Source organism: Physeter macrocephalus, chromosome 1, assembly GCF_002837175.3.
Source record: "Physeter macrocephalus isolate SW-GA chromosome 1, ASM283717v5, whole genome shotgun sequence".
NCBI classification, from domain to species: domain Eukaryota; kingdom Metazoa; phylum Chordata; class Mammalia; order Artiodactyla; family Physeteridae; genus Physeter; species Physeter macrocephalus.
Genome location: NC_041214.2, coordinates 71,470,918 through 71,496,843, shown reverse-complemented (window position 1 = coordinate 71,496,843; position 25,926 = coordinate 71,470,918).

Below are 25,926 nucleotides of genomic sequence, written 5' to 3'. Positions count from 1 at the left end.
TGAAGTATAGTTGATTTACAATGTTGTGTTAATTTCTGCTGTATAGCAAAGTGATTCAGTTATACATATATATACATTCTTTTTTAAAATATTCTTTTCATTATGGTTTATCATAGGATACTGAATATAATTCTCTGTACTATACAGTAAAACCTTGTTGTTTATCTATTCCATATATAATAGCATACATCCACTAACCCCAACCTCCCAGTCCATCCCTCCCCCAACCCCCTCCTCCTTGGCAACCGCCAATCTGTTCTCTATGTCCCTGAGTCTGTTTCTGTTTTGTAGATAGGTTCATTTGTGTCATATTTTAGATCCCACATGTAAGTAATATCATATGGTATTTGTCTTTCTCTTTCTGACTTATTTCACTTAGTATGATTATCTCTAGTTTCATCCATATCGCTGCAAATGACATTATTTTGTCCTTTTTCATGGCTGAGTAGTATTCCATTGTATATATGTACCACATCTTCTTTATCCATTTATCTGGCAATGGACATTTAGGTTGCTTCCTTGTCCTGGCTACTGTAAATAGTGCTGCAATGAATGTTGTGGTCCATGACTCTTTCTGAATTATGGTTTTCTCGGGTTATATGTCCAGTAGTGGGATTCCTGGGTCATATGGTAGTTCTATTTTTAGTTTTTTAAGGAACCTCCATACTGTTCTCCATAGTGGCTCTATCAGTTTACATTCCCACCAACAGTGCAAGAGGGTTCCCTTCTCTCCACACCCTCTCCAGCATTTATTGGTTGTAGATTTTTTGGTGATGGCCATTCTGACTGGTGTGAGGTGATACCTCATTGTAGTTTTGAGTTGCATTTCTCTACTGATTAGTGATGCTGAGCATCCTTTCATGTGTTCGTTGGCAATCTGTGTATCTTCTTTGGAGAAATGTCTGTTTAGATCTTCTGCCCATTTTTGGATTGGGTTGTTTGTTTATTCGATATTGAGCTGCATGAGCTGCTGGTAAATTTCGGAGATTAATCCTTTGTCAGTTGCTTCATTTGCAAATATTTTCTCCCATTCTGAGGGTTGTCTTTTCATCTTGTTTATGGTTTCCTTTGCTGTGCAAAAGCTTTTTTTTCTTAATAGATTTATTTATTTATTCATTTTTGGCTGTGTTGGGTCTTCGTTTCTGTGTGAGGGCTTTCTCTAGTTATGGCGAGCGGGGGCCACTCTTCATCCCGGTGCGTGGGCCTCTCACTGTCGTGGCCTCTCTTGTTGCGGAGCACAGGCTCCAGACACGCAGGCTCAGTAGTTGGGGCTCACGGGCCCAGTTGCTCTGCGGCATGTGGGATCCTCCCAGACCCGGGCTCAAACCCGTGTCCTCTGCATTGGCAGGCAGATTCTCAACCACTGCGCCATCAGGGAAGCCCTGTGCAAAAGCTTTTAAGTTTCATTAGGTGCCATACAGACCCTCACCAGGTTGGGTTACCAGACAGAATACAGGATGCCTAGTTTAGTTTGAAGTTTAGATAAACAATGAATCATTTTTTCATATAAACATACTCCAAATTATTTGTTATTTATCTGAAATTCAAATTTAATAGGTACTCTGTATTTTATCTACTGAATCTGGCAACCCTATTGACTAGGGAAATATACTTGTTTCAGAACTGACTGTCAAGACTGCAGCTCAGAAACCTGATGTCGTTGGCACAGACAGTGGGCCAAGTCATTTATTACTTGTTAGAAAAGTAGCTGTCAAGAGAGCCAGATAGCCATACCAGCCTATGTATACATTCTCCCCTGGAGGCAAGTTGAATATGAAACCATTTTAAATACCTGATTGTTTCTTGGTGAGCAAGTTCTCCCCTCCTAGAGGGATGCTGAGCCAAGGAAATGGTAGAGTTCAGCTCCCTGGGATGGGCACTGCCAACATTTGCTTCTGTAGTTCTCCTTTTTCTCAGTCTTCATGGATTCTATTCTGACTGGTACATTACATTTTATATTTGAAATGACCATTTAATTGAGAATAATCCATTCTTGCCTAACTTAGAACAAATCTGTCTGTTCAATTTGACTCTACACATCTTTGATTGATCTGTTATATCTTGATCTTAAAGTTTAACCTTTCACATTAATCTTATTTTGTAATATTTAATCTTCATGATGATAACCTTCCTATGGTCCATATTCTGAAAACAAATTCCAGGTATATGAATAAAAGACACACTGGTACAGAAAGGCACTTTTTTAGAGGTTCAAAGAAAATGAAAAAAAAAAAAGATATTTTTGAGAATCTAAGATCTTTTTTTTTTTTCTGGCTGACTTCCTTCAGGAAGCTAAGGAAGATGACCTTTAAATAGACTGAACAGACCCAGAAATATAATAAGGAGTCGCACACAGTCCTACCTCCCTAATAAACAGTCTGCAGCAGAATCCCTCTCACCCCAATCTCAAACTCAGGAAACAGTTACAGTCATAAGCAAGAAGATGAGTGTTTCTTTAGAAGTCCGGCCAAGACAAACCTCTGCCACCAAAGTAAGTGGTGGCCTCCTGAACCTCAGAGTCTTCAAGGAAGTTAGGAACAGTGAGTTTATTAGGTAATCTTCCTTTTAGGGGGAAAAGCATTTGCTTTATCTGTATATTCCTGACAGGCAGTAGTACTAATGGACAAATTCACACAATAGTCTGAATGTGACTCAGGGGTTAGTTCAGACATCTTTGGATTGTTACCTCAAAGTTCGCCCATGCACGTAATAACAATTAGGTTTCAAAAATTGAGACTGAGCATTTTTAATCCAAGTAATCTCCTTATCATTGAATGCTTTTAGATAACTTTTGGAAATGTAAACACATAGTACAATATCTAGAAAGTAAAGAACTTCTTACTTACAAATTATAATCATATATGACAATTTTTCTACTTTCACATTCTTTGTGTGTCCAAAATTAATTCTTTATTCAAAAAGAAGAAATAATTTTAAATTTTCAAATGATGGTATAAATTATAAAATGTTCTATCTGAAGAACTGAGAAATAGGAACCTCTTAAAGGAAAAGTCTAATTTAAGAGAAAAAAATAATTGCAAAAAAAAAACTTTGTTTAATTGTAGAGACTCTTAAAATGTATTCTCAGTGGACTGGAGCAGTAGATGTTATTTATATATCAGCCATACTTCTCTTTTACAAGGTTTAGGCAATTCAGAACTTCACACAGAAATCATTTCTTAGTGTTGCAAATGTTTTATTTGATTTCCTATAGGGAAAAAGAAAAAACCAACCCAGAAAGAATAACTGATGGATAGAGAAAAAAAAGGCTCCCAACCCTTTTAGAGTATTAAAATATATGAACATCGGAGGGATCATTCAGTTTACAAATATTTACAGAGATCATATTATTTGCCAGACACGTGATAGAAGCTGGTAATGGAGAAATGGACTGCATTGTCAATGTTCCTTTCCTTATGGAACTCACAGTCGAGCACTCTGCTACCTGTGTGGTAGCCATTAGTCACATGTAGATATTAAAATTAAATAAAACTTAAAATTCAGTTCTTAAGTCACATTATTCACATTCTTAAGTGTTTTATATTACAAAACGATTCCATTAGCACAGAAAATTCTATTAAGTAATGTTGGTAGTAAAAGAACTATATAGTAATCAAATCATCACGTATATAAATACATGATTACAAACCGTGATAAATGCTCTGAAATAAAAGATAAAGGTGCTTCAAGAGCATAAAGCAAAGTGATTTGAACTAATCTAGGGTGTGATAGAAGGCTTTCCTAAGGAAATAATGGTTGACCTTATAGTGGAAGGATGAGTAGGAAAAAAAAGTAGCCATGGATTGAAAGAGTGGTCATGCCAGAGGGAACAATGTGAGCAAAGGTCCTGAAGCAGGAAGGACCCCTAGATTCAGAGGGATCCAAGGAAGGCTGGGAAGCAGGAAAGGGGTGTGTGATGAGGCTGAAAATGTTGGTAAAGGCAAGTTACATGAAAAATGAGTCTTTCTCCTGGGAGTAATCCGCAGCCATTGAAGGATTTTTAGCGAGGCGGTGGCTTGATCAGATGCTAATTTTAATGCAGCAGGATGGGGCTCTGACCCTTTCAATCCTTTAGCTCTTCTCATCCTCAGCCTTGCTGGAAGGTCGCTGTTTAACAGCAACATGTCAAAGATATTCCATGGAAGGCAATCTCTAGTAGCAAGAGAGCAGTTTGTGGATCTCCTAGATTCTCCATTCTGAAGAATGAGAAGATCCAGGGGAAAAGGAACCAGCCCATCTTCATCAAAAAGATGAAGACCCCACGAAGATGCAGTAGGAAAAGGGAGGAGGGTGGAATACCATGGGGGACTTTCCACCTGACCATTCAAAGTGAACTCAACACTCACTGAAAGTTGCTTTTAGAGGACAGTAATAATAATAAAAAGTGACATTTATCCAATGAATATTATGTACCTATCACTGTGTTAAGTATTTTGCCTGTTTAAAGTCATTAATCTTTTAAATATATGTGCATGTGTATGTCCTGTAAAATAACTCTTATTATTCTCATTATCCAAATCATTGTTGTCTTTGAAGTGTGGTCTCCAGATTAGCAGAATCAGCATTACCTGGAAACCTGTTAGGAGTTCAAAATCTCAGGCCCTATGTCAGACCCACTGAATCAGAAACTGGGGATGAGCACAGCATTCTGAGTTTGAACAAGACCTCCAAGTGATTCTGCTGAACACACTAAAGTTTGAGAACCATTGATAAAGAGCAAAAGTGCCTGGATTAAATTTTAGCTCTGTCCATTTCACCTGTGTAATCTTGGGAAAATCACTTAACAATTTTAGAGATAAATGACTAAATTGCTTCAATAGTGTAACTCATCTCCTTTGTTTTGTTTCATTATTTTTCTATCATTACAAAATGATTCTCTTTATCTCAGATAATTTTTTTACATAAACTATAGTTTTCATGATAATAGGTTAAACAATGATGAGAGCACATTAAAATGACAGCCTGAATTTATAATCTATAGATTTGTGACCTTCTTAAACAATATTGAGAACCCCAGAAGTGGTAATGGAAAAAAGCAAATATCAAGGGTGATTGATAAACAATATAGATTTATTTTGCCTGCTTTTAACTTTTTAAATGAAATTATACTCAATATTATGTCTTGCTTCTTTAGTTCAAAACTATGCTGTTAAGTACAGTTGAGGTGTGTTCACTGTTATGCTGTATAATATTCCATAGTATTACAATTTAATAGTGCAGCGTTTGGCAATTTTTTTTTTTACTTTTACTAAGAAAACTTCTTTGAATGTACTGGAACATGTATTTTGCTTCAATGTGCAGGCATTTCTTGAGGATAGGTACCTCGAAGTAGAACTACAGGGTCATAGGATATGCACACATTTAGTTTTGCCAAGTAATACCAAACCTTATTGTATAAGATTATATTCTCACCACAAATGTATTTCTCATTATTTCACACCCTCACCAGCATTTTATTTGTTCTTTTCTGTCCATCATCTAAATACACTCCCATATTTCTTTATCTGCCTATTTCCTGAAATCTTCCTCTGGGACTTTAGCATCATGTTAATAATTTTTCTACATATTAATTAGTTTAGAGAGTCTTGATTTCCTCCTACTCAATGACCTTCCTCTCTATCACAGGTCATCTACTCACTGACCATCCATTGAATATCATCACTGCTCACACAATTTCTCCACCTCAAAACTTTTTTCACCATGGCTCTTGGTATTTAGGGAGGTGATAATTACATCCTGTTTTTCCAACAAAGTTCAGAATCAAGTGAGAAATTTATAAAGGTATCAGACAGGTGAAGATTTATTATTGTTGGTGCCAAAGGAGAATGTAGCATGGGCTTAGGCATAATGGGATTCCTACTGCTTTCCCTCATGAATGAAAACCTTCCCTCCCAGAAATGAAGTCCTTCCAACTGAAAAAAGAATTTGCGTTTCTCAAGAGCCCCATGGAAGGAGCTGTGCCAAAAGGCTATTTTCCTGATCTTACCATGAAATAAGTTGCTGTTCTTCCTTTAGAGAAGAATAAAAAGTATTCCTTCTACAAGTTTTCCTTCTGTGACATGAGTTACCTCTATTCCTGGGAAATGTGAGGAGAAGCCTACCCTTATAACGATAACTTTTTAATCTTCTGCTTCTTCACTCTGTTGTCACTATCACAGAACCTGTTCTTCATCTTCATATAATCACAAGCCTTTGCTTATTCTATTTTTTTCCACATCTCTTCTAGGCTCACGTGTTTTCCAACCCAGGCACCTCACATCTACTCAGCTCAACGATCACCTGACATCACCCAAGAATTTTTTTCCTTGACTTACCTCCATTCCTGCTCTGTCAATTCCCACCTCTGAATCACCAACAATTTCTGCTCGTTCCCGTTTCCCTTCTTGGACTTTTAATTTTTTCCTGGCTTTACTGAGGAATAATTGACAAATAAAAATTGTGTATCTTTAAGGTGTACAATGTGATGTTTTGATGCAAAATGTTTACATTGTGAAATAATTATCACAATCAAGTTACTTAACATATCCATCCCCTCACATAGTTTCTAAGATACCATTTTTTGTTGTGGTGAGAACATTTGAGATCTACTCTACCAATTTCAGTATACAATATAGTATTATTAACTATAGTCCCAGGCTTCTGAATATTTTTTTAGATAGTCATAAGTTTACTAATTATAAATTCAAGCTGTCCTGATTTTAAATGTGTTCTGATAATTTTTAAACAAGTATTTAACCCAATTACTTTTTCACATTCATCACCTCAATTGTTTTAAAACTCTGCTGTTTTTATGTTCTATTTTTAATCTACCACTATCATCCAACAGAAGTCCTCTCACTCACCTAAATATCTACAGCACTTTAATTGTTCTTTTTTTCTTGTTTTTGCCTTGTATTGTGGCCCTACTTTCTTTCTTCTACTAGATTATATTATATCTGTGCCTTTTCTATATTAATTTTGCTGTCTCCATTTTTATGATCCCCATTGTCTTTTGTGCCCGGCCCATGAAATGCCTTTAAATTTTTTAGTAAAAGATTGAGTGAAGAAAGCAGTCCTTGAGCCCCTGGGGTTTTATAGATTCTATTGAGAAGGGGTTGGTGGTGATACAGAATCTAACTGTACCCATGATATATATATACAAAGTTCATACACATATATGAACAGTGCTCATCATATATATATATATATATATATATATATATATACATGAAATAGATCCCTAAATAGCAATTTTACTTCTTATTAATTCAGCTGCAGTTTCTGCATTTTACAAACACTATTATGTCCAACTTAAGATAAATATTAGTTTCTCTGTTCAATATTGCCCTACTTTCAATCCTGATCCTCTCAACATGTGTATAATAGCAAGTCTATATAATAAAGGAGAGCTTGGCTTGTTGTCTATAGAAACTTACCAATGCTATATTCTGTTTATAGTTCTGTTGTGAAAAATAATCTACTGAACCTTAAGTGATTTCCTTGGCTTTGCTGGGGAAATATATGAGGGTATCAGAGAGACAATAACTGGTCACTACTGGGAGACTTTGAATGACAGATAGAATTCATATATACTCAGTAAAGCACATTTTCTTATTAGCAGGAAGTAATAACTAGTAAACCAAGAAAGACCTTAATTTCAGATAACTGAAATTAGAAAATAAACGAGTCAAATCAGCTTACTAAGGGTTGCTTCTTATTTGCAAACATATAAAAACATGCAAATCTTGACTAAGTTTTAAAAGTGTTGTCTAGCTATTATTTGGCATTATGTAGACATTATCTCTGACTACTGTATCTTCAGTCATTCTTGTTTCCATTATTTGGTATAAAGCAAAGTGGGTTGCCAATCATTTATGAACACTAATCTTGCCTTTGCTATAAACTAAGTTTATGGTTTAGTGTAATATGTTTTACTCTTTCTGTGCCTTTGATGCCTCAGAAAAAAGGCACAAACAGTTTAAAAATATTCCTCTCAATGTATCCTCATTGAAAAATAATATTAGACAGGCGGAAGGCTTGGAAAGTTCAATTGTGACAAATAATATAACAAATCCTACTCTTCTGTCAAGAGAAACTATATAGATGCAAGATAGAAAATCTATTTCTGAGTTTTGGTCTAGAGTTTCGGGTAAATTACAAATTCCTCACACCCTTCCTGAAGGGTTAGCACTTTCTTCATTGCAGCGTTTGACAAATTGGGATCAACAAGATGGACCTGTAGTTACTTTTCAGAGAGCTATTTACTCTGGGTTGTTAAATTTGACAAATGATGTAGGGCGCTACAGAGGCTCAGCTGTTCAGTGAAAAAAATGAATTACCATTCGAAAGGAGGAATTGCTCTCACTACATATAAATATTAGTCTTGTATTTAAATTCATATAAAATACAGGCTTAATTGCAAATTTACCCCTTATTAGTATCTCATAAACATTAAGAGAATTGTAGATGATTTGTCCTTTGAGAAGCTTCCTTAAATACACTACTTAACCAATTCAGTATTAAAAAAGAGATTTATTACCAAATTTCAAATCAAATGTCATAGTGAAAGATTTCATGAGAAACTAGCTAAAGAGGTCATGTCAATTACAAATTTGAATTCTCATGGTAGAGAGAGCCTGGACTCTCTCTGTATCTTTCCTTCTCTCTTCTTTCTATATCTCTTATTCAACCACAAATAAATTGTAGATTTTCTGAAAGTCAGCTATTATGTATCCAAAATTAAAATTAAACAGGCGTTTTCAGCTATTTTCTGTCTACTGTACCTGCCACAGAGAGAGAGAGAGAGAATATAGAATGTAGGGAAGGAAGCAGGGGGAGCAGGGAATCTGTGAAACTACTGAGAATTCAGAGGTCTCTGAATATGCCCGGATGCTGTCTGCTGGGGAGAATCTGAATGGGCCTGTTAAGGAGGATGCTGGCTTTCCTCCCCTTTCCTTATGTGCTGAGATTCCATGACTATGTACAGAGCTAAAGAAAAAAATGTGCAAACTTGGATCCAGGGAAAGTAGTTAGTAATTAGATGGGAGAGGCGATTTCTAATTTGACACAGGAAGGAGACACTTGTACTGTATTTTAGTCCCATTGAACCTCAGCCGATTTTCTAAGACAGAAAAGCTGAATTATATAGTGACTTAAATATGAGGGCTATATTACATGGGACAAGTGCTTTAATAAATGAAGAGTACAGGAAATAAACATATTTTTGAAGAGCACAGCCTTTGGAGTTAGAAGTATCTGATTTCAAATTACAGCTCTCTCTTGAAGTAGCTGCATAAAAGTGGACAATTTACTTCATCTCTCCAACTCTCAGTTTTCCCTAGTGCTGAAGGAAATAACAACATCATGAACATGGCATTGTTTTCAGGTATAAATGGACTGTTATATAAGGAGCACTCAGAATTGGACTAAAAAATGGTATCTACTAAATTAGTGCAGTAAGAGTAGTAATAATTCACCAGTATAAGGGGGGGATATTTCTCCCTTTTGTTATTGGTTCATTTGTTCATCATTTATTCATTGATTGAACTGGGCTAAGTGCTGGGAATATGAAGGCAAACTAAGATAGTTGTTATCTGTGAGATACTCATCATCCTATGCTAGAGATTACCGTGTCTCTGTTTAAACCGACTGGTGTTACACTATCTGTGAAAGAACAATGCATGGTGAACACTGGGGCTAGGAAGGGTGTGGTCAATTTTATGATGTGAGAGAGAGGAGGTCAGGCAAGACTTCATAAAGGAGGTGCATGTTTTTTAATTGAGGTACAGTTGATTTACAATGTTTCGGGTGTACAGAAAACTGATCAGTTATATATATATATGTACATACACACACACATATATATCTATATAAATATTCTTTTTTAGATTCCTTTCCATTATAGGTTATTACAAGACATTAAGTATAGTTCCCTGTGCTATACAGTAGGTCCTTGTTATTTATCTATTTTATATATAGTAGTGTGTATCTGTTAATCCCAAATTCCTAATTTATCTGCCCCCGCTTCGCATTTGGTAACCATTAGTTTGTTTTCTCTGACTGTGAGTCTATTTCTGTTTGTAAATACATTCATTTGTATCACTTTTTTAGATTCCACATATAAATATCTTATGATATTTGTCTTTCTCTGTATGACTTACTTTACTTAGTATGATAATTTCTAGGTCCATCCATGTTGCTGCAAATGGCATTATTTCATTCTTTTTAATGGCTGAGTAGTATTCCATTGTATATATGTACCACATCTTCTTTATCCATTCATCTGTCAATGGATATTTAAGTTGCTTCCATGTCTTGGCTATTGTAAATAGTGCTGCTATGAACATTGGGGTGCATGTATCTTTTTGAATTAGAGTTTTTGTGTTTTCGGGATATATACCCAGGGATTGCTATACCATATGGTAACTCTATTTTTAGTTTTTAAAGAACCTCCATACTGTTCTCCATAGTGGCTGCACCAATTTTCACTCCCACCAACAGTGTAGGAGGGTTCCCATTTCAAGTAGGTGCATATTTGAGCACATCTTGGAAAATAACAAGGTATTTACTTAGTGGAAAGTGTGGGAAAGATATTTCAGATGGACCTGGTAGGATCTCAGTGATTAGGACAAGAGTATCTGGAGGTATGGAAGACATTAAAAGGACAAGGAAAGCCTTAGAAAAGGAACTCAGTAAAGCAGAGAAGGAGGACCCTGGAAGGAACAGATCACTATTTATGAGCCACTACAGTCATGCCTGATACAAAAAACAAAGAAATTGGAATCTAATGTTCCTGTCATGTTACTGGTAGGTTTCAAACTCCAATGAGATGTGTGACATTAGAAATTATTTAATCACTTTAAGCCTTTACTTCCCTGAATATAAAATTAAGCTAAGATACCTACCCTGCAGAGTGATTGTGGTGACTAATTAGGTACGATATGTGAAGGATTTAGCAAAGGGTAAGTGTTCAAAATGATAGCAAATATGCCATTATAGCCAGAATAACATGCTGTGACTCAAATGGCTGTCAGGCAAGAAGGCAGGAGTGAATCATGAAGGTGCAAGGTTAGGAAGGAAGAGGGATAGGCGGCTCTCAGGGCTGTGAGAGTGGAGGTGTGGAAGAGGAGAAAGCATACAGACCTGAAATCATAGTGTTCAAAGCAGGCTTGGCTACAGGATTTGCAGGACTCAGAGCAAAATGAAAATGTGGGCCCCTTGTTCAAAAAGCAGGAAAACAGTGCCATTAGAGATACTAGAATACAAAGCTTTTACCTTTAAAATATGTTGTTACTTATGTAACATAAGGGGGTAAGTGATGCATGAATAACAGCATTAGCATATAAATAGTAAAATTCATTTTATAATTTTATATAATACTATAAATACAGAAGCAACCTAAATGTCCATCACCAGAAGAATGGATAAAGAAGTTGTGGTACACATATACAATGGAATATTACTCAGCCATAAAAAGGAACGAAATTGGGTCATTTGTAGAGATGTGCATGGATGTGTCATACACGTGTCATACAGAGTGAAGTAAGTCAGAAGGAGAAAAAGAAATATCGTATATTAACACATATATGTGGAATCTAGAAGTATGGTACAGATGACCTTAATTGCCAAGAAGAAATAGACACACAGACGTAGAGAGCAAATGTATGGAAACCAAGGGGGAAAGGGGTGGGGTGGGAGGAACTGGGAGATTGGGACTGACACATATATACTGTTGATACTATGCATAAAATAGACAACTGATGGGAATTGTACTGTATAGCACAGGGAATCTACTTAATGCACTGTAGTGTCCTAAATGGAGGGGATCTATGTATATGTATGGCTGATTCATTTTGCTGCGAGGTGGAAGTGAACACAACATTGTAAAGCAATTATACTCCAATAAAAATTAATTAAAAAAATAAGACTTTTAAAATGTGTTATCTTCATTTATCATAAGATTTTTCTGTCTTACTTTTCTGCAAATTCTTTTGTAAAGCCATCAGAATATATAGTTTTTTTTCAAAAGTAATTATGAAAATTTTATTTTATTCTTGCATGCATACTAGTAATATTTATTGGATACCTACCATATGCAAAATATGGTCTCGGAGAATGCCACATCTTGGAAGGAACATAAGATAAAGCCACTTCCTAGTCTTGACAATATAACCACATAAATCCAAAAATAAATTTAAAATTATCAAAACCCCTCAGTAATTCTGACTTATTGGAGAGAAGTATTTTCTGAATTCAGAACAATTTTTCTGCTATAGATTATACACATAAACAAATACAATGTTAAGGCTAAGTGCCTTGTGGCTGCATTTGGTTAAATGTTGTTCAGTAGACATTCTGCACTCAACAACAGATTTAAATGTGCTTAAATTATCTGCCTGTTAGCTTTAGTTTACATGGAATTCAATCATGTGTATGTAGACTTCCTAAAATGGTGAAACTTCCTAAATGGTGAAAGAGATTTCCTAAAATGGTGAAAAAAAAGCTTTCTTAAGTAGGTACATATTTCCTTTTAAAGATTCCTGTAAATTTTTTTTTTTTTGCTGTCTTAAAGCTTTATTTTTTTAAATAATTTTGTTTTCAAATGACATAATTGAAAACTGTGTCACTGCTCTTGTCAAATGCAAGATTATAAATAATTTTTAGTAATTTTTTAATTTTGAGAAGATTCTTTTGATGCAACATATTTTATAGATTGTGACAACTTTGGGATAAATTTCTAAGTTATTTTGAAATGTAAATTTTACTACATATAGAACTAATAATTCTTTTGGAGCAATTTTTCTAAAGAGATTTAATTCTTCATAAAAATCACTTTTATATATAATCCTAACTTAATTTTAAATATAAATTTATACAATGGCATTTTAAAGTTTCCTCTGACATTTCTTATAACTGTCTATGCAAGAAATCAAAAGTGGCTTCATGATTTGTATAGAATTCAAAACACCTTTTTCCATATTCTATTGTTGTATCTTCAGTTATAAGGAACACTTAATTATAAAATTATCTTCCATGTTAAAATTAGTTCATTCAAAGCCTTGTATAACAATAGAGTTCTTTTCTTTCAAATGCAACAATCACACTGAATTTATATTTCTAAGCTTGTGGAAATTTGCTTTGCAATGTTGTGGCTGTTTTCAAAGCCGGAGAGTCTAAACTCTTTGAAGAGTTCTAACAATTCCCTGAGTTATTTACTTCCTGAGTAATTGACACACACATGTCCATGTACCTGTTGTTATTCTGTAATAATTTACTGGCAAAGTTTACTGCCCAAGCATCTGCTGTTTCTGGCGCTGCGCAGTCTGCAGAGTTAATATTGGTACATGTGCTGCAGAGACAGGCTTTGGGGCCAGCCTCCCACCGTGAGTCTCAGGGCTGCTCCCATGCAGAGCCCTTCCTCTGGCCCATGGCTGTTACTGCTGTGCTGCCTCTGCTTCTGTGGCCACTGCCACTGTCGTCACTCTGGACCCCTCTGTTCCCAGCGCATATGCATTGCCCCTAGACAAGTGCATATGTGCTGGGCAACCATGCCAATTCTAAGCGCTTGGCGCTGCCCACGATGCCCTGGGCCTGAGCCTGCATGTCTGCTACCTGGGGTATGTCCCTGCTCACGTTCATGCCCCATTGCCCTATCAGACCTCATTTACAAAACCCAGGTTCAAAGATAGAATTATTCAAAATTTCAATAGGCTGGCCACACAGCTTTAAAGCAAGCGTGGGGCACTCCGGAGAACAGGGCCCTGTGTAACTGCACTTGCCACAGCCCATGAGGCTGGACTGGTCCAAAGCGAGAATGCTCCATGCACAACAAAGGGACCTAAGTCTACGAGAGAGACACGCACTAAGTACAGAATCCAAATTTTGATAATTGTGTGAAGGAAAAAAGAGGATGCTATGAGAGAAGATAAGATTCTGTCAGGTTTGGCAAAAATCTCGTTGTTCTGAAGCAGGTATATAGTGGGCGAGCCTCCTGCAAGCTCACTGAGTTGTAGCCCTGTTGCCATGTGACACTAATGTTCATTTAGGAAAAGTACTCCTACTTCTTTGACTTAGGTGGTTGGTTGGTGGCATGAGGGTTGTTAGGATATTTGCCAGATTTACTCAGGAACTTAGCAAGTGGATCCAAGGTCTGGAGAGGAGGCAGGAGGGAAAACCTAGATAATTAGGTGAGCTTCAGCCTTAGGGGAATAGGGATACAAATCAGGAGTCTGGACCAGAGCACAGCCATGAGGGATGCGGACATACTGTGTGGATATTTAATTCTCTTGGAAAGTTTCCTAATTCAAGTAGATCGAGGTCTTTGACCTAGTACTTCACACATCCATTTTTGAATTGTTGTATAAGCAATTATTTTAAAAGAAATTCTTCCTAAACTAAGGAGAGCTATTTTCTTTGAAAATGCATTTGTGAAGCATGAAATTATACCTTTTCCAAAACATAGATATTTCTTTGTTTTAGTTCTGAGAGGACAATTTGGTCTCACAAAACTCTTTCTCTTCCCCATACACAACCCAAGCTTTATTAATCATCTCTGTAAATCATCAAAACTTTTAAATAGGTTCCCTAGGGTATGATATGGGTATGCAAGTTACATATAAATGGTGATGCTAGCTAATTCCCTGAAAACATATGAAAACACAAATACTTTTTCTTTTTAGATTACTAACTAAAACTATTTTAGCAGAGGTAGAAAAAATCTTAATATACTCTTGAATTATTAACTAATCTTTTACCAACTCAGCACATTTTACAAAAATGCCCTTAGATTTTATTAAACTTAAACTTTAATTTAAAATAGCAATTTATTATAGGTTGGGAAAAACTGCTTTAAATGGAACAGTGTAGTTATTTGGTTGCTGTGTATGTAAATGATCCATTAATGTTTACTTGGAAAAAATGTTCCCTTTGAAATGTCACAGGCAAACAGAATTGCTATAATGCTATCATTAGCATTTAAAATATACCACTCTCCAAAAAATTACATCTGAAAAAGGGTCTGAGTCAGGTTTTCTGTAGAAAGTAAAACCAAACTATTCCATATTCAAATTGCTCTTTGAAACTAATAAAAAATAGATTTTCACCCTAATGTCAGATCGTGAGAGACACTGTCAGAAATTCCTTTTGGTTTGGGGGAGTAAGAAAACATGGCTATAATACATGCTGCTCGTTGCCTACCCAATATCTGCTCACTCCTTCGTCGTCACCAAAAGAACCTAGTTTTGTTTGGAACAGCACTGAGCCCCCCAAAATAACACCTGTCTTCACTGCCTTACATTTGGGGCTGGGGCAGGAGATGGTGAATTTCTGAGAAATTTTTTACTTTCCTAATTCAGGAATTCCTTCCATCCTCCTTCATTCTATATTCTTTTTCCTGCCTAGAATATGGATAGAAGACTGGATACTAAGGATTCAAGCATAAGAATGAAAGCATGTAAAGAGTTGTAACGTAAAAAGCTAGAAGGAAAACAGGACTTTGATAACTTCAGATGAAGCTTCTGCAGTCTTGCTTTCTCTAGACTTCCTGTTATGTGAGAAAAATAATGCCCATTTATTTTAGCTACTGTGGGGGGGTTTCTTTGACAGGATGTTAAAATAATAATCCTGATTCAGAATTTATATGCAGATCAACTAATTCCTAACATTCACAGTGGGAAAACAAACTCTGTGAACACCTAATGTCTGATAAATTTACCAATAAATTTAAGACTTCAGTCTACATATTTCCACGTTTATTAGCATAAATTAAAGCCTAAAGTTCTAAGTTAGTCTGACTAGTCTGCTCTACTTGGAAACAAATGGAAACATTTACCAAGAAGAGTATGAACTTACATTTCCAATTCTTAAAATAGACCAGGACTTTCAACAGGTGTGTTGAGACATCCAATTCATAATGGACTAGTTCCATACATAAGTAGGCAAAACAAATTGGGTAGTTTTTTTTTTTTAACACTAGAGTCTCATGGAGTCTGATTCTTCTATTTTTAATAAACATTTTTATTAACATACGACACGTGCATGTGTGTGTGTACATGCCACAAGTATATAGCTTGATGAATTTTTCAAAGCAAACATGGCTGTATTATGATCACCCTTATCAAGAAGTACAATACTACTCAGCCATAAAAAAGAATAAAATAATGCCATTTGCAGCAACATGGATGGACCTAGAGATTATCATACTAAGTGAAGTAAGTTAGCAAGAGAAAGACAAATATCATATGATATCACTTATGTGGAATCTAAAATATGATACAAGTGAACTTATTTACAAAACAGAAACAGATTCACAGATATAGATAACAAATTTATGGTTACCAAAGTGGAAAAGGGGTGGGGGAGGGATAAACTAGGAGTTTGGGATTACCAGATACAAAGTACTGTATATAAAATACATAAACAATAAGATCCTACAGCACAGGGAACTATATTCAATAACCTGTAAGAAACCATAATGGAAAAGAATATGAGAAAGAATATGTGTATGTGTATATATATATATATATATATATATATATATATATATAACTGATTCACTTTGCTGTACTCCAGAAACTAATACAACATTGTAAATCACCTATACTTCGATTAAAAAAAAATACAATACTGGCAGCACCATGGAATCTGCTTATGTCCTTCCTACTGTGAGGGGTTCACACTCCCTTCCTCCCCCAAGATAAACCATTATCCTGACTTCTAACTCCATCAGTTATGTGTACCTGTTTGTGAAACTTTTACAAATATAATCATAACAGTATATACTCTTTGAGTCTGGCTTCTTCTGTTCAACATTATTTTTGCGAAATTTATCCACATAGTTGCACATAGGAAATTTTATCTATTTTCATTTCTGTACAGTATTCTGTTGTTTGAGTAGACCATAACTTGTTTTTCCATTCTACTGCTGATTTACATTTGGATTGTTTCCTATTTGGGACAGTTATGATTAGTGTATTTTGTGTAGAAATGTACACATTTCTTGTGGGTATATATTTTAAATGGAATTAAAGGGTGATAAAGTATGTATATATTTAGCTTTGGTGCATATAACCAAACGGTTTCCAATTTATGATCTCCACAGCATTGGATGAGAATTCCAGTTATGCCAAATCCATTCTCACTAACACTTTCTTTTTTTACTTTAAAATAAAAAATTATTTTGGCTAGGGTGTGTATTGGTATCTTCTTTAGCTTTAATTTCCATTTCCCTGATTACTATATTGGGCATTTTTCATAGGCTTTCTGACCATTTGACTAACCTCATTCATAAAGTAGATGTCCAAGACTACTGTCCAGAATTATATTTGGCTGTCTTTTACTTATGAATTTTTATAGATCGTATATATTCTGAGTAGAAGGGCTTTGTTATTTAAACACATTGCATATGTCTTCTCCAAATCTGTGCCTTACCTATTTATTTCATAATTTTTTCTTTTAATAAAAAGATTTAAATTTTAATATATTCCAGTTTATTAAAATTTTATATTATGATTACTACTTATATGTCCCATTCAATAAATCTCTACTTACTCCAATGTCGTTCTTCTATGATATCCACGTTCTTCTATGATAGCTATCATTTTTAATGTTTATTTTTGGATTCAGTGTGAGATACAGATAATTTTTATATAGATATTCGATTGACGCAATTTTATTTATTGATTAAAAAAACACACTAATTGTAACCTCCACTGTTTGAGTCGCCTTTTTCATAAATCAAGTTTTCACATATGAGTGGACATTTCTTCTGGACTTTTTTACTCTTCTCATTACAAAGGCTAGGAATTAACAGGAGGACAATTAATTTCAGCTGAATCTGGAGACTTCTTTTCAAAGGTAGAGAAATATAAAGACAAACTGCCTGCTAAGTTGTCAATAAGGTTAACTATTTAGGTTGAGATTGGTCGAGGCTGCTTGGCATCATGCGAAAACAGCTTGGACTTTGAATTCAGACTTGAGTTCACTCCTTGTCTCCAACACTTTCTGAACATTTGACACTAGGCAAGTTTCTAATCTCTCTTGTATGCAGTTTCCTCATACATCAACAAGGAAAATAAATAATAGCTAAACCACAAGAATGATGTGAGAATTAGATACAGTTTACAGAAAACAACTAACGGACACCAAAGGGGAAAAGTGACGGGGGTGGTGGTGATGGTGTGATGAATTGGGAGATTGGGATTGACATATATTCACTAATATGTATAAAATAGATAACTAATAAGAACCTGCTGAATAAAAAAATAAATAAAATAAAATTCAAAAAAGAAAAGAAAACAACAAATGGGCCCTGCCACAGAGTAGAGACTGAAGAACAGTCGCTGTCTTTAGAATTATAAGTACACTCCTCTTGGACTTATCCCTCTGGCTGCCAATTAACACCATTTATATGTTATTCATTTATATGAATAAATAATTTTCTTTGTATTTCAAGAAAGTTATTTTATGTCATCCCCATAGAAGTCTGATGCATAGACAAAGTAGAGTGTTTTTATTACCTTACACAAGAGACTTTAATCCAGAGGCAACACTGAATAAAGGTTAGGCATTGCAATTATTGTGATTAGTGTTGCTGGAATTCCTTGAAAGCACTGTCCTTTACCAAAGGACAGTGTGGTTAATCAGAATACACAATCTGTGATGTTATAAAATATGGTTTAGGAAACTACCTATTATTCAAACTTTATTTTTACTTTATTTATTTATTTATTTTTCTTTCCGGTACGCGGGCCTCTCACTGTTGTGGCCTCTCCCGTTGCGGAGCACAGGCTCCGGACGCGCAGGCTCAGCGGCCACGGCTCACGGGCCCAGCCGCTCCGCGGCATGTGGGATCCTCCCGGACCGGGGCACGAACCCGTGTCCCCTGCATCGGCAGGCGGACTCTCAACCACTGAGCCACCAGGAAAGCCCATATTTTTACTTTTAAGTCCTTTGCATAACCCCAAATATCCAAGAATTGGTTTTGTTTGTTTTTATTATTTCCTGTCACTAACTAATTACCATTGCTCTTTGCAACAGTGTACTAGACATAAAAGTATAAACCCACGGTTGGGATTAAGAGGTCTGGTGTCTAAACTTCACCCTACCAATCATTAAAAGTCACAGAAAATGACTTTCTTTGTGTCTGGGTTTATATTCTCTTGTAGATAAAATGAGGGAAGTAAAGTCTTTTTCAGAACTACAGTTGCATGATTATATGGACCCAATGGTTGTAATACTAACAATAAATTAATAGGAGAGTTCTGCCATAAATTACTTTTTGATACTATTGGATTTACTGTTAGGTAACTCATATAAAGAATGAATAACAACAGCCTGCCTTGAGACCTCTGTAAATAACGCATCGGACCAGTGCAGAGTTCTCCCCAGTCTGCAGAATATTTTCTGCAGGAATGTTCAATAAATATTTACTGATATATCCTTGAGTACAGGAATGTTTTTGAAACCCCGATGCTTCTTTCTATTTCACAGTGGGAACAATTAGGATGGACTCTTGAAATTGCTTTTACAGTTTTATGACTTGTTTGGAACGCTTCATTCCACTCTAAAAGAAAAACGGGCGTATTCAGGTTCACCTAAGATGAACTCCCGTAAAGCTTTCCACTCAAATGATTGAATGATGTTTAGCAGTAACATGCACAAGAAACGTACTTTGTCAAGGTATTTGCATTGATCACCCTTGGAATGTAAAAAAGGTTAAGGCAATGAGCGAATAGAAAAAGAGTTGGGTTACTTGGCCACTGATAATTCCCACCACGTACAGAACAAGGCTGATGCAGCAAAATACAGTAGACAGTATTAAGTAGATGTGAAACCTAGATAGGAACAGTTTCCTATTTAGCTTTATTTTTAAGTCAGTTTCGCATAGAACAGTAAAACACTGATTTGTGATAAAGTCAATCTGAATAAAGGAGCATATCAGGAATTTTTTTTTAATTTTTTTAATTTTTTTAATTTTTGAATTTTATTTTATTTTATTTTTATACAGCAGGTAATGTTATTTTTCAGGCTTTTACACTACCTAGAATAAAAAGAAAACATAATAATTCATAATCATACAAATGTGAAAATGTGAAATTTTAAAAACTAAAAAGTCACAAGAGAGAATTTTGAGGATTTTTAACAAATAGGATCTAAAGTCAATATATTTCTGACAGAAAGACACAAAGAATTGAAGACCCAAAAGGTAGTTAAAGACCACCTAGGATTAAAATAAAGACATTAATGTGGAAATGACTAGGAAGGAGTTGTAGCTCTGACTCGGTCACTAATTGTATAAACCTAGGATATTCATATAACTTCTGTGGCTCTCAGTTTCCTCATCTAAGAAATGTCAAGAGAATTGGTGTAGAACAATGGATCTCAAACTGTGGTCCATAAATTCCTTGGAGACCCTGGAGCTATGATATAGTGACTGTGAATTTATCAATAAACTGAGCATTGTATATAAATACCATGTTTGTACACCTGTGAACTACAATGTGTCAAGATACATATTTACTATTGTAATAAATTAAATACATAATAATTCCTTACTACTAGGTAACAGTGGGGAAAAGTTATTTAATCTTTCTGTGACTCACTTTCCTCATCTATAAAATGGGGATGATAATAATACCATCTTCATAGGTATGTTATGACTATTAAATAGCATAAATAAGGAAAGCTTTTGGAAGAGCACTTTGCAAATAAACAATATTAAACAAAGGTTAGCCATTACAATTGTCACAATTATTATTACTAGAATTTTTAAAAAGCATTTCTTCTTTTTATTATGCATATTTTCAGTGAATAAGTGTTAAAAATACAAGGATCACGTAGGTCTGCAAGGTATATTTTGAACTTAGAAAAGTCATTGATCTGTTTTTGTTTTTTTTCCTGCAAAACAAACCTTTCCAAAAGCTACTAGCTTAAAACAACCATCTTATATTGCTCATGATTTTGTGGATCAGGTATTCAAGAAGGGCTCAAAGTGGCACCAGCTGAAGCGGCTGGGCTAGATACTCCACATCCCGTTTGTGGGAGAGGACCACATAAGGTTGTAAATTTCAGGAGGCATGTTTTTTGAGAAGGAGAGCATCTTTGGAAACTATCTCTCACAGTCATTATTCTCACGAAGGTTGAGAATGACTGCTGAGATCATCTTTATACCTTCTTTCATCTCTTAGATTCCATGAACCTAATTGGTACTTGCTTAATGGGCAGCAAAATGCTTTTACTAATACCAGTGCTTCCACCCTTCAGGCATTCTCCGTGCTATTTTTGTTGGCACATTTTTATTTCTTTCCCAGGATATGAAAGCAGCATGCTCTGCCCACTTCAGACACATTTGCCATTTATAAGCCTATAAGTGTTATTTCACCACTTATTTCCCTCTGTGTATTAGAGTGTGAACTCTCCTCCTATTTAAAATTTAAATATTGCCCTGGATTGCCCTGCAATATCTCAAATTTTGAAGATAAAAGTCAATGAAGATTTTAACTTTTTGGGTTTGTGGCAACAGACATCAGAAATAGACTGTGTAAATAGATGAATATAATTTTTAAAAAAACGAGCTTGTAGGGCTATGCTGAGTTGCTTATCATCTAAAAGTATTTTTAGAGATCAAGTGATTTTTGTTTAAGAGGCTTAAACATCTTTAAAGTGCAACCTAATCTGCATAGAAAGAGAAGATGCCTTTGAGCATGACACAGACCTTCAGACCTTATCTCTCAGCTCAAGTCTATGCACAGTTTAAGATTCATTTTTTTTTCATGCATGGCTCTCAAATGTGAGAACTCAGCTCCCAGTTTTCATAATAGAGTTTTCAAGTTTTGCTTCAGGGTTCCTTGAAGTCTCTAGGCTCCTCCAAGTTCTCAGTGGGTTGTTCAAAGTTCTTGGTCATAAAATGCTTCTCCTTTTGTTTAAGGCTTGCGTTTCATGCTTATGCTGTTTCATATATACCAGGCATCCCTATTTGTGCTTTATCTTATCTATTGATAACCGTCCTATCAATTCTGGTTAGATGTCTTTGTGGAATGCAGCTCATATTGCCTCACTGAATATGCCCATCATGACTTTGTTCTATAACCTTGGATGTTTATCACAGCACACAGATTTGTGACAATTGAAACTTATAGGTCAGACACAGATGGTTGAGAAGATTTCCTGATTTACTGTTGGCTCATGATTATAGGGTTCAAACAAAATAAATGATTAAGCTCTTCTGAAGTTGTTTTTTTTCCCCCCTCTGGGATTCTGAATAATTCCAGCCAATGCATTTTCCTGAAATTCAATTTCCATGATAACTTTTAGTATCTTGTCTATTGCCACTGAAGATAACAACTCTTGTCAGGAACACATGCATCAAGTACACTCTTTTTTGGCATATTTGCACTATTTTGGATTTAATCTTTGACTGCCTTACTATGATTATGAAGGGTAATTAAATCACAAAATGTAACTTCTGTTTGGCCCAATTATTTGGTAAAATGAAATGAGTATTTCTATTTCTCTCTAAAACTTTTAAGAGTTGACAGGGACAGTGTGTGGATCTATTTAAAAGGCATCGTAAGTTTTGCTAGTTAGCTTCCTTTTCATTAATAGAGAGGTTAAATGAGTCATGTCAAGTGATCCATGAGATTAATATAGACAAAAATGTCATGTCCTCATGAATGCAGCTGTGAATAACATATCTACTTTGCCATCTGTAAACTTAATGGACAAAATGTCCCCGTGACTGCTTCAGGGTTTAAAGTAACTCAGTTATCAGCAGCCACATTTCCTGTTACCTAATACCCAAATTCAATTCTATGAGGAACGTTAGTCTGGCTCTTGGAGTAGGTAGGAAAATCTGCTAACCACATTATGCTCTTTCATAACCAGATTGAATTGGACTATTAGCTAATACTGAGCAAAAGCAAATACTGTTTACTTTGAAAGAGTACTGTGTTTTATATGGATTGATGTTCATTCTTACTGCATTTATATTTTAGCTTAGTAGTAAAATTAAACAGTGCATGGTAACGTAGCAACTATTATTTCTCTCTGTGTTAAATAGCGTCTGAAAATAAACCATTCTGTAAAGTAAGTATGTAGCATGTTTACTTTAAATTCTATTTATGTAAATTTTATAGTGACTGTTATTCTCTCCACATTGAAAAATATAGAGCATTTTTCTAGGAATAAATTTCACCTTTCATGTTATGTGCCAAATCAAAATCTTAATGTTTATGTTACTTCAGGTATAATTCTCTCCATTTATAGAATATTTCCCTACCAATTTTTTTAGTACATTTTATCGATGAGTTGCCAATTTACATAAAAATTAAGCAGATAGGGCTTCCCTGGTGGCGCACTGGTTGCAAGTCCGCCTGCTGATGCAGGGGACACGGGTTCGTGCCCCGGTCCGGGAAGATCCCACATGCCCAGATAGCACAGCAGAATATTCCCGTATACTTCCCCCAACACACACACACACACACACACACACACACACACACACACACGAGTTTCCCCTATTGTTAACTTCTAGAATTAGTATGGCAACACATTACAATTAATGAATCAATATTGATACATATTTATGAATTAAAGTTCATATTTTACATTGTTGTACTCTTTTTGCACTCTTTTTGTTGTATAGTTCTATGAGTTTTGACTCATGCATAATGTACTTTATCCACCATTACAATGATTATAGAGAATAGTTTTACTGCCCTAAAAATGACCTGTACTTCATCTCTCCATTTCCTCCCCACTTTAACTCCTCCCTGGACTCTGGGAAACTACTGATCTTCTTATTATCTCTACAGTTTTTCCTTTTCCAGAATGTTGCATAGTTGAAGTCCTACAGTATGTATCCTTTCCACACTGCCTTCTTTCACTTAGCAAAAAGTATTTAAGATTCATGTCTTTTTGTTGCTTCATAGCTCATACCTTTTTATCTCTGAATAATATCCATTGTATGATATACCATAGTTTGTTTACCTGTTGAAGGACATCTTAGTTGCTTCCAAGTTTTGACAATTATGAATAAAATTACTGTAAAATTTTGTGTGCAGGTTTTTGTGTGAACATAAGTTTTTAACTCATTTGGGTAGATACCAAGGAGAACGATTGCTGGATCATATGATAAACCTATATTTAATGTTGTGATAAACTGCCAAACTATCTTCCAAAATGGCTGTACCCTTTTGCATTCCCACCAGCAATAAATAGAAATCCTGTAGCTCCACATCTTCATTGGTGTTTTCAATGTTTTGGGTTTTGGCTATTCTAATAGTTGCGTAGTGGTGTCTGTTTGTTGTTTTATTTTGTAATTCCTTAAGGATGTATAATGTAGAGCATCTTTTCATATACTTATTTGCTATCCATATATCTTCTTTGGCAAGATGTTTGTTCAGGTCTTTTGCAAGTTTTTTTAATCAGGTTGTTCATTTTCCTATTGTTGAGTTTTAACTGTTCTTTTGATATTTTAGATAACAGTCCTTTATCAGATATGTGTTCCACAAATATTTTCTCCAAATCTGTGTTTTCTCTTTTTATTCTTATAACCGTGTCCTTTACAGAGAAAAAGTTTTTAATTTTAATAAAGTCCAAATTATCATTATTTTCTTTCATGGATTATGCTTTTGGTATTATATCTAAAAACTCATCACCAAACCTGCTGTCTCTATCATTCCTCTTATGTTATCTTCTAGAAGTTTTATAGTTTTTAAATTTACATATAGGTCTGTAATCCATTTTGAGTTAAGTTTTGTGAAAACTGTAGGTTCTTTATTGAGTTTTTTTTTTTTTGTATTGATGTCCAAATTGTTCCAGCACCATTTTTTGAAAAGTTCATCTTTTTACACTGAACTGCCTTTGCTTTTTTGTTAAAGATCACTTGATTGTATTTGTGTGGGTCTATTTCGGAGCTCACAATTCTGTTCCATTGACCTATTTGACCATTCTTTCCCCGATATCATGCTGTCTTGATTACTATGGCATGGCAGTAAGTCTTGCAGTCAGGTAGTGTCAGTCTTCCCACACTATCCTTCTTCAGTATTATGCTGCGTATTCTGGGTTTTTTGTTTTTCCACATATGACTTAGAATCATTTTTTCCATATCCACAAAATAACTTGCTGGAATTTTGATTGAGTTTGCACTGAATCTATAGACTGGGAAGAATTGATATCTTAGTACGTACATCTCCAATGTGTCCATGTGGAGAATTCATATTTAGTCCATGAACATGGAATATCTCTCCAATTATTTAAATCCTCTTTGATTCCTTTCATCAGTTTGGAATTTTCCTCGTTATAGATTCTGTACATGTTTTGTTAGGTTTGTACCTAGGTATTTGTTTCTTTTTTTGGTGCTAATTTAAATGGTATAGTGTTTTTAATTTCCCAGTTGTTCATTGCAGGTGTAAAGGAAAGTAACAGATTTTTGTATTTTAACCTTGTATCCTGCAAGGTTGGTTTAATCACTTATTAGTAGCAGGGGTTCTTTTGTTGTTGCTAATTCTTTGTTATTTTCTACAATCATGTCATCTGCAAACAAAGACAGTTTTATTTCCTCTTTCCCAATATATATACTTTTTACTTTATTTTCTTGTCTTACTGAATTTACTAGAACTTCCAGTTCAGTACTGAATAAAGTGGTGAGAGGGGGATATCCTTGCCTTGTTCTTTTTTTTTTTTTTTTTTTTTTTTTTTTTTTTTGCGGTATGCAGGCCTCTCACTGTTGTGGCCTCTCCCGTTGCGGAGCACAAGCTCCGGACACGCAGGCTCAGTGGCCATGGCTCACGAGCCTAGCCGCTCCGCGGCATGTGGGATCTTCCCGAACCGGGTCACGAACCCATGTCCCCTGCATCGGCAGGCGGACTCTCAACCACTGCGCCACCAGGGAAGCCATTTGCCTTGTTCTTAATCATAGAGAGAAAGGATCTATTTTCTCATCACTAA